This window comes from Benincasa hispida, chromosome 9 (genome assembly GCF_009727055.1).
Source record: "Benincasa hispida cultivar B227 chromosome 9, ASM972705v1, whole genome shotgun sequence".
Lineage (NCBI taxonomy): Eukaryota > Viridiplantae > Streptophyta > Magnoliopsida > Cucurbitales > Cucurbitaceae > Benincasa > Benincasa hispida.
Genome location: NC_052357.1, coordinates 77644725 through 77656553, shown reverse-complemented (window position 1 = coordinate 77656553; position 11829 = coordinate 77644725).

Sequence of the window (11829 nt, the reverse complement as noted above, 5' to 3'; positions counted from 1 at the left end):
AGTCGGCGCTCTGGCCACTCGTACCCATATAAATCAAAGAACCGCCTTCAATGGCAGGAGTTCCCTACTCACTCAGGATTGAGGTCATGTTACCTATGGTCATCCTAGTAAAGTGAAGTCTCAGTCATGAACGGAGTTATATGACGAGACATGAACTCTTTGAGGTCAGGTCTTATACAAACTCTTTGTATATGATGCCTCTGCTCGCATTCTACTACACGAATGATCAAGATCAGACCATCTGTGACAAGTCACAACACTTGTAACAATTCCACAAAGCAGTCGCGCCCGTAGTGTTACCAAGATAAGGTTTCCCTTCTATATCCATATACTACAGACTATTTTGGTTGTTACTTAAGACATGATCCACTTGTATGTCACTACATGCATGCTTAAGTTACGTAAAGACAACTAGAGATATTAAGTTTATTGGTTTGTGATAAAATAAAAACATCTAAATGTGCAAAGTCAATAAGTGAAGTAAATATCATATATATTAAATATCACAAGTGTTCTTACAAAGTTGTTTACAAACTATAGGACATGAGACTTTAGGGCACAAACCCCAACAATCTCCCACTTGTCCTAAAGGGAAGTGGGGAGTACAAACAAACAGGTACAAAATAATAAACGAGGGCATAAAAACCCAGTGTAAACTCAAACATTGTAGCCGTGAGAGCCTTTGTAAATGGATCAGCAACATTTTGCTCCGAGGCGATCTTCGTGATCACGTCTCCTCTATACACTATCTCGCGGATCAGATGATACTTTCGCTCTATGTGTTTGCCACGTCTGTGACTCCTGGGCTCCTTGGAGTTCGTCACAGTACCACTATTGTCACAATAAAGGGTGATGGGCGTAGACATATCTGGAACAACTTCCAGCTCTGTCAAAAACTTTCTGAGCCAGACGACCTCTTTAGCAGCTTCACAAGCCGCTACGTACTCGGCCTCCATCGTGGAGTCGGCAATGCACCCTTACTTAGTGCTTCATCACACTACAACTCCTCCGTTAAGAGTAAATACTGACCCTGAAGTGGACTTCCGAGAGTCCGTATCAGTCTGAAAGTTAGAATCTGTGTATCCAGTAAGGATCAAATCCCTAGACCTATATACGAGCATGTATTCCCTCATTCTTTGAAGATACTTGAGGATATTCTTAACTGCGATCTAGTGACCTTGGCCTGGATTAGACTGATACCTACTGACTATTCTCACAGCATAACAGATGTTTGGCCTAGTGTAGAGCATCCATACATTAAAATGCCAACGACAGATGCATATAAAATCCGTCTCATGTCCTCAACCTCTTGAGACTTAGAACACATGTCCTTAGACAAAGTGACTCCATACCTGAATGGTAGTAGGCCTCTTTCAGAGTTCTGCATCGAGTATTTGAGCAAGATTTTGTCAATATACGATGCCTGAGATAGCGCTAGCACTTTGTTCTTATGATCTCGAAAGATCTGTATACCCAGGAAAAACAGAGCCTCCCCCACATCTTTCATTTGGAATTGGGTTGCTAGCCAGTTCTTAACTGCAGTCAGTAGACCTACATCATTCTCAATGAGTAGTACATCGTCTACATATAATACTAAGAAAGCTACTGAACTGTTGACTATCTTTTTGTAAACAAAAGGTTCATCAACGTTTTGGTCAAAGCCATACGATTTGATCACAACATCAAACCAAATATTCCAAGATCGAGACACCTGCTTCAGCTCATAAATAGACCGATTTAGTTTGCAAACTTTTTACTCTTGACCTTGGGCGATGAATCCTTCGGGTTGTACCATGTAAATGGTCTCCTCAAGATTGCCATTCAGAAAAGTCAACTTGACGTCCATTTGCCAAATCTCATAATTATAATAAGCTGTAATGGACAGGAGGATGCATATCGACTTTAACATGGCAACAGGTGAGAAAGTTTCCTCATAGTCGACTCCCTCCACCTGGATATAACCCTTTGCCACAAGTCGAGCCTTGAAGGTTTGCACCTTCCCATTAGCACCCCGTTTGCGTTTGTAGATCCATTTACAACCTATAGGTCTTACCCCATCAGGCTGATCTACAAGACCCCATACCGAGTTGAAGTACATTGATCCCATCTCGAGATTTATGGCTTTGACCCATTCATCCCGGTCAACATCCTCCATTGCCTTTTGATAGGACAACGAATCTTCAACGTCGCCATCTACCACCATAGCTAGGATTTCTATGAAACCCAGATAGGAATCAGGTAGGTTCGTAACCCTCCCACTGCGTCGAGGTTCCTTGATGTGGAACCGACCTACCAGATGAACTATCATCAACAACTCTAGTTAATGAAGCAGGTTCTTCAACAACTCTTGTTGAAATTTCAGTATTTTTTTTGGAAAGCTCATTTAACACGACTTTACTACGTGGACTGTGCTCCCTGATATGATCTTCCTCCAGGAAAGTAGCGTTCGTGGAAACAAACACCTTGTTTTCGGAAGGATCATAAAAGTAACCTACTCGTGTAGCTGTGGAGTAGCCTACAAAGAGGCATAACCTCGATCGTGATTCCAACTTCTTGGGATTTGCCTCAAGCACATATGCTGAACAACCCCATATGCGGAAATGTCGTAAACTAGCTTTACGCCCGTTCCACAACTCCAGAGGTGTTCTCGCAACACTCTTAGAAGGAACACAGTCGAGAATGTATACAGCAGTCTCCACTGCGAAACCCCAAAACGAGTCTGGTAAGGAAGCGTAACTCATCATTGAATGAACCATGTCCAACAAGGTTCTATTTCTCCTCTCCGCTACACCATTTTGCTGAGGTGTACCCGGTGCTGAGAGTTGGGAAACGATTCCATGTTCTAATAAATAGTCCTGGAACTCAGAATCCAAAAAATCTCCACCTCGATCTGATCGAAGTGTTTTAATTCATCTATCCAAAGCATTCTCAACTTCACCCTTAAATAATTTAAACTTTTCAAAAGATTCAGACTTTCGTTGCATCAAATAGACATACCCATATCTCGAGTAATCATTAGTAAAACTGATAAAGTACTCATAGCCTCCTTGAGTTTGCACATTCATAGGACCACAAAGGTCAGAATGTACTAACTCTAGAGGCTCTTTGGCTCGATAACCTTTTCCAGTAAAAGGTCTTTTAGTCATCTTACCCTCAAGGCAAGATTTGCACACTGGTAAAGAATTTTCTTCTAACTTGCTTAGATGGTCATTCTTCACCAATCTCTCAATCCTATTGAGATTGATGTGCCCTAATCGAAGGTGCCAAAGTTTGACATTTTCTTTTGAAAAAACTCGTTGGCATTTAGATTGAGTGACGACAGGTTTAAACATCTCTATATTATGGAGAGAACTTAAGGCTAACGGTTTTAGCACATACAAGTTATTTTCCAGTTTAGCTGTACAAATTTCAACACCATCCTTATGAATAAACGCTTTATTCAATTTAAAAGAAAGAATGTAATTGCATTGTAACAGACACATTACAGAAATAAGGTTCCGTTATAGTTCAGGAACTACAAAGACATCTTTTAATATAAGAAACATATTCTGTAAAGTTAACTGGATGCCTCCCACTGCCACAGCAGAGACGATGTGTCCGGTGCCTACTCGTAACGTCATCTCACCAGCCTCTAGCTGTCGCGAGGACTTAATACCCTGAAAAGAAGAGCATATATGATTAGTGGCGCCCGAATCAATTATCCAAGTAGAATCATCATTCTCCACTAAACAAGTTTCTAACACAAGTAAATCACATTTACCTTTGTCTGCCATGGCTGCCTTCTTTTCCTTCAGATAACGAGGACAATTCCTCTTCTAGTGTCCGTCCTGGTTATAGTGGAAACATTTTCCTTCTTCAACCGGTGGTGGACGCTTCTTCTGGGCGACAGGTGGCGGGTTAGCAGGCGCATTCCCTTTCACTTTACCACCCTTCTTCTTCTTCCCCTTTCTAGAGTGAGAAGTTGAAGGTGTAAACTTTGGTCCCGAGGTCGAACCTCGATAGAACCTTTTAGAGGACGAGACAAAATTTGCCTCACCTACCTTTTTCTCCTTACTTTTCAGCAAAGATTGGTAAGTTTGCAACTCGTTGAGGAGAGTGGTAAGGGAATAGTCCACTTTGTTAAGAATCGTATTGCTAACAAAGTGGAGGAAGCTCTCCAGCAATGAGTGTAGGATAATGCTAATGTGACTGCCCTTATCAATTTTAGACCCATTCATCTCCGCCACGTTAAAGTGTGACCATCATATTCAGTACGTGTTCACCAACAGAGATGTCTTCCTCCATTTTGGAGCTGAAGATGTGTTTCAGAGCCTTATGCTTGAGCAGTCCAGACGACTGTCCGAACATTCCCCGTAGGGACTCCATGATCTCAAGCCTGAGACCATAGACTCATGTTTCTTGGCCAACACGTCACTAAGACCTGTCTCTTATACACATCTAGATGTGTATAAGAGACAGACCTTGAGCTGTCCAGACGACTGTCCGAACATTCCCCGTAGGGACTCCATGATCTCACGAGCTGAGACCATGGACTCATGTTTCTTGGCCAACACGTCACTAAGACTAGCCAAGATATAGGCTCGGGCCTTCTCGTTTGCCTATGTCCAAACACTTGTACGCCGCCTGAACATTTCGTGTAGCGTCTTGAGGTGAAATAGAAGGATATTCCTCCATAAAGACAAACTTTAGATCCTCGATGATGAGTATCGTCGTGAGCATATGTTTCCAACTTGAATAGTTTTGGCCATTCAGTTTTTCGGCACTAAGTAAACTAATAATGGCTACAGCCATTTAAAATCATTGCTGAAAAAACGAATAACCTTTTATAAGACTTTGTAAAAACCACATTTTTATCCAATTAGATTTAGCAAAACAGATTCCAAGTACCCTAAGTGATAAGACTTCTATTTTGCAATAATGCCCCAGCGAGGCAGGACAAACGACATCGGTGGAGATGTTCCTTCACTGGGATAAGACATTATCAACCATTAGGCAGAACCAACTCTTGGAACTAAACCTAATAGCCACCATTTGTTCGGTCCAGAACTGTTAACCCTTAACAATTCCGCATAAGTGTAACCTCTCGTTTTTGGCCCTAGAGTCCCACCCTAATACGCCCGCCGTAGGAAAAAAGCAGATTAGAACAAGAGACTGGGTGACCTTATTCTCTTACAGGAGATCAACTAAAGAAACGCGCAAAACAATCATCCTATAGAGGGACACACCAGGGCGCCACGAGGCAATGCACAGAAACTTTATTCAATCTAACGAGTGTAGCACTTCCCGCTCCCACTTACTATGAACATTCTCTCCATCCACCTTGATATTGATCTACCCAAACACCATTCTTTAGAGGAACACTCCCAGAGTGTCACGAGACCAAGGATAGATCTCACGGTGTGAACTATGAGGGAGAAACATGAGAGGTGTAAATGAAGCATCAAATGCCCCAAGTACCTCCCACTGAATGTTCTACCCAGGGGTTTATTAACCTAGACAATCCAGCTACCAATTATAATCTAAGTCATTTATTAAGATTGTTCAAAAACAACTTTTGTCTTTGAAATAAAATAAGTCCAAGTAGTCACATCAAACTCTTTAATGGACTATCCTTAACTTGCATGCATGCATCAAATCTATCTAAATCACCTTTCCAGGTAGGTTTCCAGGTAGGGTTGTTCCGTTGCTGTCACCTTAAATACTCCAGCCTCGACAAAACCGCCTTAGACAAAAGGTATTTTATAGATAGATTTGCTACATATTAATCTTTTATTAATTATTTTAGTTCTAATTTCATTTTATAACCATTTATAAAATAAACAACTAAAACACACATGCCACATAACGAAATGTTTATAACGCTTATAAATATTATGTTAAATAAATAATGCATACATAAATATAACCCTTATATTATATGATGCATGGGCATGCACTTACGTAAATTAAATCATGTTTCATTAAATCATAACACTTATAATAAAGAGAATATGCATGACCAATGCATAACCTAAGGTGGGATTTATCTATATGTGCATACCATATGACATAAAAAAAAACATACATCACATGCATAAAACCATGGGTTAATGGACCAGGATGAACCAAAACAAAACTGAAATGAGAAAACTATCTATTTACATTATTCTTCTAAGCAAATTGGTTCACAAACGAACCGGGTCTTAAACCACCGGGTGAAGCTCTCATCGTTTAGTAAATGCCTTTAAGTAAACGATCGTGTAGCATACACTAGACGATAGCACAAGTGCTAAACGATCGCATAGACAACAATGAGGCCGCGAAGCCTGATCGCCTAGACGATCGCTTAGCACATGAAAAGTAAATGATTTACCATGCAATTACTCCGTGATCGTATAGTCAGTAACTAAGCGATGAGGCTTGCTGAGCTATACGATAGTCTAGTGCACACGCATATTAAATGACAGCCGAGCATCCGATACTCAGCGATCGTCTACTTCATCGTCTATAGGACACAACCAACACTTGATTGTCTTCTTTCACGAAGAACAGCAACCCGTGCTTTGAACTTTATCACGAACGACTCAAGACTAAAACTAACTTTGAATTTACAAACTTGATAGTAATTAATTGTGCCAAAAAATGCAAGGCCTTTACAATTAGCTAGATAATTCAACAAATCGAGATTACATCCCAGAAAACTCCATTAATCCACACATCCACAAATGAATTAACAATTAAAACATAGAGTAAACATGTTGCACCCACCGTGAATGTAAATGCAATTATTTTGCAGCAATGAATTGGAATATCAAAAACCGAGTGCTTTGATACCAATTGAAGGAACTCTTATTCAAGAGTACCTACGAGCGGAAGCAGATCTTTCCAATTCATTGTGACAGAATTACCACATATACATTCAAACATACTAAAATGCATTCATAATGCTAAAAAGATCGAGAGATCATACCAGTTGAAGACTTCTTCTTCATAGCAAATCTAAAACCCAATCATTTACCTCGATAGAAGGAAATGGATATGACACCACCACTCAGAGCCCTCAGTATCTTGGAGTGAAAATCCAAAGGGTGGGCTTTGTTCATATTTGGTAGAGAGAAGGAAGAAGAGAGATCGTATACAACGATCAAGTAAGTGGGAGATGAGCTCATCTATCGTATAGACAAAAATGCTTGATCGTTTAGGTGAAGTATACGATTGTGTAGGAAAAAGGTAAGCGATCATCCAAACGATCGTGTAGGAAAAAGGTAAGCGATCATGTAGAAAAAAGGTAAGCGATCATCTAAACGATCGTGTAGAAAAAAACTATGCGATCATCTATACGATCATTTAGTAAATATCGGGAGCTAAACGATCGCTTAGGAAAAAGTAAACGATCGTTTAGTAAATAGCACATGTGGGTGTAATCGTTAGGCGATCACTTAGCACTATCGTATAAGTAAGCGATCGTGCAGGCACTATCGTATAGGCACAGATTTTCTAAGTGATGACACACTTTTTAACACAATGTCTGTGCATCTTATGCTTGACACATCGTGAGCTATTTATGCGTCTCAAAGTGATCTTTCAGCTTACTCATCTGTTATTAAAACCGAAGTGACGTCGTCCCGTTTCTCTTTTAATCGTCCAATGAATGTGATCACATCATATTCATAACATATGAATTAATATCATATATTAATCATAGTATTTTTCCTCCACTAGATATAAATCATATTTATATCCAATTTCCTCCAAATTAATGTATCTCATACATAAAGTTAATTATATCATATATAATTAACTAGTTNAACTAGTTTAATTATATCATATATAATTGAACTCCCTCTAGTCAATTTGAACATTTCAATCTAACCCAAAAACTGACTCTCAACTTGTATCCAAGCTACCAAGGGGATCTTATGGACCTATGGCTCGAAGCTCCAACGGTACGTGAATAGCTGACTAAACTCTTTAGTCACGATATCCACTATCTGTTAACTGTTAGGCATTCCACTAAAGATCGACAGTTGAACTCTTCTTGCCATAGATATATATCTATGTTCATTGGATATAACCAATCATCAGTACAGACCCTTCACAGATGCTCGTAATTACAGCAAGCCAATTTACCGTTTTGCCCATATAGTTACATCTTACTTCTTAAGTACCATTGATCCTTCTAATGAACAATACAACATAGTTCTACTATGTGTGAACACTTCTCGAGCCACGAGAAGGTGTGTGGTGCCATATTATTCAAGCCCCGGGATCAACCCTTAAGAGAGAAATCTATCTACTTACCCCTGTTTCGGTGAAGGAGTGAACTCCATCTTGTGAAGCTGAGTTCCCAGCTCCCAAATCAGACAACTCCCTAAAGTGGTAGGTTTGAGTCGGCGCTCTGGCCATTCGCACCCATACAAATCAAAGGACTGCCCTCAGTGGCAGGAGTTCCCAACTCACTCAAGATTGAGGTCATGTTACCTATGGTCATCCTAGTAAAGTGAAGTCTCAGTCATGAATGGAGTTATATGACGAGACATGAACACTTCGAGGTCAGGTCTTATACAAACTCTTTGTATAGGATGCCCCCGCTCGCATGTCCGCTACACAAATGACCAGGATCAGACCATTTGTGACAAGTCACAACACTTGTAACAATTCCACAAAGCGGGCCGCATCCGTAGTGTTACCAGGATAAGGTTTCCCTCATGTATCCATATACTACAGACTATTTTTGTTGTCACTTAAGACATGATTCACTTGTATGTCACTACATATATGCTTAAGTTACATAAAGACAACCAGAGATATTAAGTTTATTGGTTTTTGGTAAAACAAAAACATCTAAATGTGAAAAGTCAAGAAGTGAAGTAAATATCACGTATATTAAACATCACAAGTGTTCTTTCAAAGTTTTTTACAAACTACAGGACACGAGACCTTAGGGTACAAACCCCAACATGTTCAAGTGACATCATATAACCTTGGATATTAGTTTATTTGATTGAATTAATGTTTAAATGTCAAATAAAATACCTTTGATTTTATTAGATAAATAGTTATGTTAATAAAACTACAAACCACGAGATACACTAGATTTAGGACATTAATCCCAACAAGAATAATCATCTATGAAAGAGATGAAATATTCACACCCTCCTCTTGCTCTTACATTCTTTGGACCACATAGGTCTGAATGTATAAGCTACAAGGTCTTTTTAGCTCTATATTCTTTTACAGTAAAAGGTCGTTTTGTCATTTTGCCTTCGAAACATGACTCACATACATGTAAAGAGTTTCTTCTAAACCATTTAGAAGTCCACTTATCACTAACCTCTCAATCTTATTGAGATTAATGTGATCTAATCTTATATGCCAAATGTGGACATTTTCTTTAGGAGAAACTCTTGGTCTTCTTGCAGTGGTTTCCATTCTGAATGTTTTAGTATTTAGGAGAACCTTTGTAACTAACAACTTTAGTATATACACGTTAATTCTATTGAACCTAAGTCTATCTCCATTCCATTCTTAAAAATAAACACTTTATTTTCAGAGAAGGATAGATAATACTTTTGTTCAATTATACAAGAAATAGAAATTAAGTTCATCTTGATATTAGGAACTACATATATGTCATATAATAACATATGTCGTTTCTTGTCTAAAAATAACTTAAGCTTGCATGCGACAACAGCTGAAACGACCTCACCAATACCACTTCGAAGAGTCATCTCTCCAGCTACCAACTGTCTCCAGGAATTAAATCCTTGATAGGAAGAACATACGTGATTAGTAGCCACTAAATTAATTATCCAGACAAAATCATCATTCTCTACTAAGCACATCTCCAAGATAAGTAAATCAGATTTACCAGCATTGGATTTCTTCCTTTTCTAGAGAGTAGTGGGATCAACTTTATATCCTTTATCATAAACTCTAAGATTTATCTCAGGGACGAACCTCTTTGATTAACTTCACTAGAGTTGGCAACATTTGTCTTTTCTATTAGTCCATTGACATTCAATATGGATTGAAGTTTGTTTAAAGAGTTGGCATTACTTGTTTGTCAATATTAACCCCCTTCTGCTGGAATTGTGAGAACTTTTGCTCAAACAATTCCTACGTTGACTACATGATCTTAAGTGCAATGGCCATACTCTCAAACCTTTTGGATCAGACATCAAAATGCTCGCCAAAATTTGACCCAGGCCTTATTGTTGGCCTTCGTCCACCTTTTGTATACATAAAAAATACTTCGTGTTGCATTAGGGGTTGGGACTGGAGGACATTCCTCAGTCAAGACGAAGTCAAGGTCATTTTCCATGAAAATAGTTTTAATCGAATCTTTCCAAGTTGTATAATTAAATTCGGTCAAACAAGTAGAGACAAACGACGAAGGAATAAAATTTCACATTTTACTGAAATGAAACAAATTGATCTACATTAGATTTTAGCATCACTCTAAAATATCAATCAATTTTAGCATAAATTAAATGAACCCTATTTAATATCTAATTTCACAGTGACGTTTCAGTGATTTAGGACAAAAGCCACCGAAGGGTAGTTAATCGTCCATTCACTGAATTGAGACATTCTCAACCTGTCATTACACCAAAATAACTCTTATTCCTATAACAATTAGTCAACATTGATTTGGTCAAGAAATCATTAACTAGTTTAACAATTTCTCGTAAGTGTAACCCTTCATTTTAGACCCTAAAGCTCCACCCCAATGAGCTAACTTTTCTTAACCAATCAATAGAAATTTCTGAAGTTTTCCCTAATATTGACCTAATGCACAAATCATCCAAAGGGGGATGCTCCTAGGGCGCCTCGAGGCTGTACAAGAAGGTCTCATGATGCAAACCAATGAAGGAGACTGTAGGACATGTTGACACATATCTCTCTCCCACTTACTAAAAATCCTCTCTCCATTCACCTTGATATTGACTTATGCAAACACTATCCGAAGGGGGACGCTCCCAGGGCACCCCAAGGCCAAGCATGAGTCTCATGGTGTGAATATTAAGGGAGAACGTGAGTGGAAAAATGACGTATCATATACATCCATTTCCTCCCACTAAGTATTTTAAAACCTAAGGTTTTTCAATTGGGTAAATTGGACTAATTAATTTAACTAAGTGATTGTTAACTTTAACCAAAGTAACTATTGCATTGGATAGTTTGACAATAATGATTCTTGTTTATTAAACACTTTAATAAACCTTAATCATTCATTGCATGCTTATAATATAATTATATAATTCATCTTCCAGGTCGATTTCCAAGTAAGAGTGTTCCGTTTTTGTCAGCTTAAAACTCCCAACGTTAGATAGAACCTTCCTTAGACAAAGGTATCTTATAGATAATTATATCATAAATTTAATATTTTATTCAATCCATTTTAATTTTATTAAACAGAACTAAAAGATTAAACTTATTTCTAATCATATTAGAAATATTGTAAACATAGATCTAAAAGTGAAATCAATTTAAAACCATTTTAAAACTTATTTAACTTATGTTTGCATGCAACTCCTTATTATAGATTTTAAATCTAATTTCATTTTAACTTATAACTATTATAAGGTTGAATGCAATAATTAAAACCTATTGCCATGTATCTAATGACATACCTTAAAAAAACATATAGCAATATTATTTTTCTAAAGTAATGTCATGTTTCATACAATCCCCATTTTTCATTACATACAATACATACTATTATATACTAAATTAATGAAAAAAAAAAAACATACATCCATACATGTTAACTATATATTATAATATTTATAATGTATGATGCATGGTAATGTCATTAATGTATGTGTTCATATATTATAACTCTTA